Below are 6,317 nucleotides of genomic sequence, written 5' to 3' on the forward strand. Positions count from 1 at the left end.
AGTTCAGAGATGTAGGGTGGGGCAGAGTTATGAAGTGCTTTGAATATCAGGGTCATTAATTTGAATTTGATTCTGAAAGGTAGCGGAAGCCAGTGTAGGGATTTACAGAATGGCGTGGCAGAGGAGGAGCGGTTGCTGAGGTGTATGAGCCTCGCAGCAGTGTTCATTATGGACTGGAGAGGTGACAGTCTCTGGAGGGGAAGGCCAATTAAAAGAGAGTTACAGTAGTCTAGACGCGATATGACGAGAGAGTGAATAAGAATTTTGGCAGCATCTTGGGTGATAAATGATCATATTTTGGATACTGTATGTTCCTTAGGTGGAAGTGACATGATTTAATAAGTGACTGGATATGAGGAGTGAATGACAGGGCAGAATCTAGGATAACCCCAAGGCACCGGGCCTGGGGATTGGGGGTGATAGTGGAATCGTTAGTTATGATGGATACTTTAGGGATGTTACTGGTGTTAGTTGGAGGAAAGAGAACCATTTTAGAGAGGTTTAATTTAAGGTAGCGTTGTGACATCCAGGTAGAGATAGCGGACAGGCAGAAGGAGACGCGAGTTAGGAGTTCTGGGTTGAGATCAGGAGATAAATCTGAGTATCGTCAGCATAGAGGTGGTAGTGGAAACCATATGAGTTGATTAATTTGCCGAGGGAGGAAGTATAGAGGGAGAATAGTAATGGTCCCAGGACAGAGCCTTGAGGAACTCCAACAGAAAGAGGTAGGGGAGAAGATGATACTCCATTGTAGGAGACACTGAAGGAACGATTGGAGATGTAAGAAGAGAACCAGGACAGGGCTGTGTCATGAAGGCCAAGCGAATGGAGGGACTGGAGCAGGAGAGGGTGATCTACAGTGTCAAATGCAGCTGAGAGATCAAGCAGTATTAGTAGTGAGAAATGATTGTTGGCTTTAGCGGTTAAAAGGTCATTAGTTAGTCGAGTCAGGGCAGTTTCCGTGGACTGTTGTGGCTTAAAACCAGATTGTAGGGGGTCCAGCAGGTTATTGTCAGAGAGGAATGAGGTTAGTCGGTTGTAGACTAGGCGCTCAAGTAGTTTAGAGATGAAAGGTAGCAGAGAGATAGGTCGGAGGTTGTCAAGATTGGAGGGATCAAGAGAGGGTGACAAGAGCATGTTTTAGTTGAGAAGGAAACAGTCTAGTTGAGAGCGAAAGATTAAATAGGTGAGTTAAGGCTTTGATTAGACAAGGATTGGTATTGCGGAGAAGTTTTGAGGGAATTGGATCAAGCGGGCAGGTGGTAAGGTGAGAAGAGGCCAAAAGCTTTGAGACTTCCTCATCAGTGACAGGGGTGAAGGTGCACAGGAGAGACTGGGGAGTGTGGAGTGAGGGTGGAGGAAGTCTAGGGGGGTTAAAGTGATACTGACACTGAAAAGCTACTTTTTAAAATATGAATGTACATTGAAAGTTACCTATAGGTCATGTTAATTGTTTTTTGCTGAGAGGTTTGTTTTTGTAAGCAATTGTTAGTTGAAGTTTCTAAACCTGACTGTTTTACCAACATGAATGTCCCATCTCAGCCTGTCAGTTACAGTTTCTAATGCTAACGGACTCCTGCTGCACAAATATGGCAGCCCCCTCATACAGGAACATGGGGCATCAAACAGGTAATGTAAAAGCAGTGTGCAAATACTTTATGGCAGAGTTATAAGTAGCTTTCAAAGGTAATTTATGATAGATGTAAAAACGAGTTTAATTTCTGGTGTCAGTATCCCTTTAAGTAGTGTAATGTCCCTTCTGATAGTGTCAATTTCGTTTTTGAAGTGCTCAGCAATATCTTGAGCAGAGACAGATGTGCATGGAGGGGTGGAGAAGGGGAAAGGAGAGTGTTAAAGGTGGAAAAAAGTTGTGCTGGTTTTTTTAGAAAGGGAGTTAATGAGTGATGTAAAGTATGTTTGTTTGGCTTGGAAGTGGCTGGTGTTATAGTAGCTCAGGGAAGATTTGTAGCTCCAAAAGTCTGATTCTGAACGGGATTTGCGTCAGCGACGCTCAAGTGCACGTAAGTTTGTTTGGAGCGCTTTTGTTTGAGAGATAAGATTAATACAAATCAAAGGAGAAACAGGTCAAATGTTTATATTGATAACCAATTTCTTGTTAATTTAGAATATATAGTGTATATATATTCTGTTAAACAGTCTGCTTGATCGAAAGAATTTGCAAAGACATAAAGAGGAAAAATACCATCTTTGTAATTTATATATATAATTGTTAACTGATGTATTCACAATTTCTTTGCATTACTTATGGCTTTTACTTTCTTTTTTAAAAAATTATTTATTTAACATTGTTCAGTATTATGACTTTTTTTTACATTTTTACTCATTTGATAATTATTAAAATGTTAACGAGGAATTAAATTATGAAATTTAGAGATGAGATTAATACAAGTCACACTTATGGGCAGATTTATCAAAGGTCGAATTTCAAATGTATGTGAATTTTTTTTTTTCACTATAATAAATTCAAATATGCTCACAACTCGAATGGGAAGTTATTTAAGAAAAAATTTGAACCTCTAATATGCGATGGAATAGTCCCAAGCAGAAAATTTGATTCTAATTTGAATCAAGTTTTCTTTCTGAAAAAAACTTGAATGTCAAGAAGACTATTAACATATTCAGATGGTTCCGTGGACCTGCCATTGACTCCTAAACTCGGCAGGTTTTAGGTGGTGATTATTCGGTTTAGAACTGTTTCCATGGTGTGATAAATCTCACATTAGAATTTACATGCAAATTTGGGGGATTCAAATTTGAATGTGTGAATTTTGACACCAATTTTTTTTTGGAAAATTCTAATTTACTATTCGACCCTTAATAAATTTGCCCCTTAAAGACGAAAAGTTTGTTATGATTTTATAATCAGTTGTTTAAATATGTTTTTGTTAAAAATGGTATCTATCCATAATTTTTTTACATGGTTATATAAAAATTACGCTTTCTTTTTTACATGATTTAATTATGAATACACAAAATGAATGGGTCAGTTAAATAAATATAGGTCTAGTTGTATTTTTCCTATTAACAAGTAACTTGCATTTGTAAATACATCTGTATTTGCATAATTTTTGGTTTTTGGCACCAGTTTAATCAACTGGAGACCAACAGAGACTAGAGATGAACAGCCTTTTTAAAATACAGATTTTCATTCATTTTCTATTTGCTGAGAGTGTAAAACGGTTAGTTATATTCCCCATATTATTATTCATCATTATTATTCATATATTCCCTAAAAGAATGCTAAATAATCAATTAATAAATTCAAATATGTTAAATTAAATGATATCATACAAATACAATCACAATTCTGACTCAAATTTGACAGTAAAAATTAAAAAGCAATTTGTACAGTAACCTAAAATACTCTCCAAGTACTCCACTTTTCATTTTTTATGTCTGCAGCAACTCTAGAATGCAGCCTAATTACATAAATATATGACAAAATTGCTTTAACATTTTTTTATAAATTCCCCTGAAAATATAGTAAAGTCAATAGAAGTATACAATACAACAAATGGTACAAAATAGGCAACTTGCCACTCAAACTCCACTGGAGAATTTGTCCCCTCTCTTGGCACTTCTGGTGTCAACACTGAACTTTTGTCTCTGAACTTGCTTACCTAAAGTCCAAACCTGATCGCCCCACTGAGCAGCAGTGACTCAATTGATCCTGATAGGTTGGTTTTAGAGCCCAGAAAAATGTAAGCCCAGAGCCAGACAGCCTTTATGAAAGAACAACAACTGGTGACGTGTGAAATAATGGAGTAGAAAGGGGCAGAGGCTGTGTGATTGAATAGGAATGTTGAGGACATAAAAGGAATTATGGGATTCACACACATACAGTAGCCATCCTAACTTTGAGGAAATAAATAATATTTCATGTAATGTTCTATCACTAATGTTTATATATGTATCCAGTTAGGGTGAGATTTGGGGTAAGTGCTTATTTGTACCCTGGGTACCCCTGGAACTATAGCAGGGTGACACTCCAATGTTTCTATATATCTGTAACCTTGTTATGAGCTAAGGGGGCCCAGTCTGAAGGTCAGTTAGGGGGAGATTTGGGGTAAGTGCTTATTTGTACCCTGGGTACCCCTGGAACTTTAGCAGGGTGACACCCCAATGTTTCTATATATCTGTAACCTTGTTATGAGCTAAGGGGGCCCAGTCTGAAGGCCAGTTAGGGGGAGATTTGGGGTGAGTGCTTATTTGTACCCTGGGTACCCCTGGAACTATAGCAGGGTGACACCCCAATGTTTCTATATATCTGTAACCTTGTTATGAGCTAAGGGGGCCCAGTCTGAAGGCCAGTTAGGGGGATATTTGGGGTGAGTGCTTATTTGTGCCCTGGGTACCCCTGGAACTATAGCAGGGTGACACCCCAATGTTTCTATATATCTGTAACCTTGTTATGAGCTAAGGGGGCCCAGTCTGAAGGCCAGTTAGGGGGAGATTTGGGGTGAATGCTTATTTGTGCCCTGGGTACCCCTGAAACTAAAGCACTGTTACCCCAATGTTTCTATATATCTGTAACCTTGTTATGAGCTAAGGGGCCCATCCTGAATACAAGTTAGGGTTAGATTTAAGGTGCGGGGAGCGGGGCCTTCAGGTGTATTTTTTTCAGTCCACATTTATTTTTAATTGCAAACAAAGGTTATGTTTCAAGAGGAGATCTCTTTCCGAATACTCTTCTTTACTTTCTCATGTGTTAATAGAAAGTGAAGATGCCCATGTAATAGAGCATGGTCCATACTACAGCTGGTGTTGTGGGTGTCTAAGGCTTTTTCAGAATGTTACAGCGAAGCAAAGTTCCCAAAAAGGGATCAACTTTGCATCACAAGTTACCCATAATGTATGGGCCTAGACACAGTCCTGTTTGTATAACCTTTCTCCACTGTCTTACATTTGCATGCCTAACACTGTTAGACTGTAGAGCACATCTGCTGTTTATGTATCGGAAGTGAATAAGTGAATGAGTTGGCCCATTACCCCTCTGTATGATGCAACGTGGCATGTTATTGGTGGTGAATGTTGGAAGGGGTTAGGGTCTAGGGATTATATGAAATAAACCTATTACATCACATTATTTACCATACTTACAGTATATCAACAGGCCAAGGACAACCCTACTCTTTAATTCTATAAGTCCTTCCTTTTGAGGTCCAACACTTGGTCACCCGCCCCTTTTTCTTACTTGATCACAAAGTTAGAAGTTAGATGTAAGAACCCATTTTATCAATGATATAGCTCTAAGAACATCTAGGACAGCAAATAAATATTCACCCGAAATTTGATCTTAGTTGTCTCACTGGTCTACCAGGAATGTCAAGGACACATTTTCCCAATTTTTCGAGCTGGCCTTCAGATTGTACTCCAGAGATTTCTACAGAAATATCTGACCAAAAGAGTTTGCAATCTAAAATTAAAAGGTATTGAAAGAGTTACAGCCCCACTAAAGGCAACCCATTCCCATTCTCTGGCTGGATGTGCTTTGTTGCAGAGCCTGGGACAATAGTACAAGGCTTCATGGTTCTGCTGCTGAAACGTGAGACATTGAATGCACAGAGGATTTCTAGCAGAGACATGATGTCAGGGCGAGTCATGGAAGTCCTATTGATTGGAAGAACTCATGCATGAGGGGAGAATGGGTTTAATTATGTCAAGCGCGACCCTGGATAATTGGCCTCCTCCCGTTAACAAAGTTATCTTCCCTCGATCTGCTTAGCCTGAAAGAGACGCACACTTCCCTGTCCTTCACCATTGTTCTAAAATGTGCATAATGTCAAAAAGTCAACGTTTTCATATGGGAGCAACCTTTTTACCCCGTTCCGCTCAACCCAGACACGTTTTCTTTCTCTCTATTCTGTACTGCAGTCTGTGACACCAGCAAATTGGCTTACTGAGTGGTTTGACTATATAGTAGCAATTTGTTAAATATACTGTTGAATTAAGAAAATTGGATATGGGCCTTTCCAACATCTCAATCCCAAACCGAGGGACTTAATATGCAGATGGTCCTCCCAATGCTGCCATAACAGCTCCTCCTCTTCTGGGTTCTTGCTTTCTCTTTTTTTCACCCGAAAAAGGAAAAAACCATCACCGAACATTTGCAACAAAGCTGGAAAAAGGGAATAGTCAATAATGTCACTGTACTCTGTGCTGGACCAAACCTTGAGCATTATTCCTTCTCCATCTTTAGTGATGGAGCATCTTTAGTGTAAACTGTACTGAAACGTAGTTGTGGACTCTGTCCCTGGGCTCCTAAACGTGCATCCAAAGCACCGTCACTTATGTCT

Source organism: Xenopus laevis, chromosome 2L (assembly GCF_017654675.1).
Source record: "Xenopus laevis strain J_2021 chromosome 2L, Xenopus_laevis_v10.1, whole genome shotgun sequence".
Lineage (NCBI taxonomy): Eukaryota > Metazoa > Chordata > Amphibia > Anura > Pipidae > Xenopus > Xenopus laevis.